The sequence below is a fragment of the Mizuhopecten yessoensis genome, unplaced genomic scaffold (genome assembly GCF_002113885.1).
Source record: "Mizuhopecten yessoensis strain PY_sf001 unplaced genomic scaffold, ASM211388v2 scaffold8805, whole genome shotgun sequence".
In the NCBI taxonomy this organism is placed as follows: Eukaryota; Metazoa; Mollusca; class Bivalvia; order Pectinida; family Pectinidae; genus Mizuhopecten; species Mizuhopecten yessoensis.
In genome coordinates this window covers 22,319-22,775 of record NW_018407730.1, presented here as the reverse complement: position 1 = coordinate 22,775, position 457 = coordinate 22,319, and positions in this window count along the sequence as shown.

The window sequence follows — 457 nt, the reverse complement described above, 5'->3', positions numbered from 1 at the left end:
GCCCTAAGAAAATACATATGGAGCAACTAGTTATAAACTCAAAAAAAAAATTTTCTGAAAAGCACTAACGACATTTTGCTTTGTTAACATATCTCTGAATTACGTAAGTGTATTATTATTTGATGCACAGGCAATTNACAAGTTATGCTGTGTTCTCACTTAAGTCATTGTTCATCATATCAAGTATATAATGAAGTTCATCATATCGAGCATATAATGAAACCCACCCAATACATAAAACGGTAAATATACAGCGAATATCTGGTAAGCGTCAATTCTTTATTGTTTATTTCTTGTTCTGTCCGGCTTACACAATTTTGCAATTACTCCATACAAAATTTTACAAAATAAATAGTAGATTCCCTGCGTTGACTTTGTCGCCAAACAGGATGTATAAATGTTAATACAAATTACCTTTGGAATTATCTTAATCGTAACTAAATTTCAATGTAGTGCC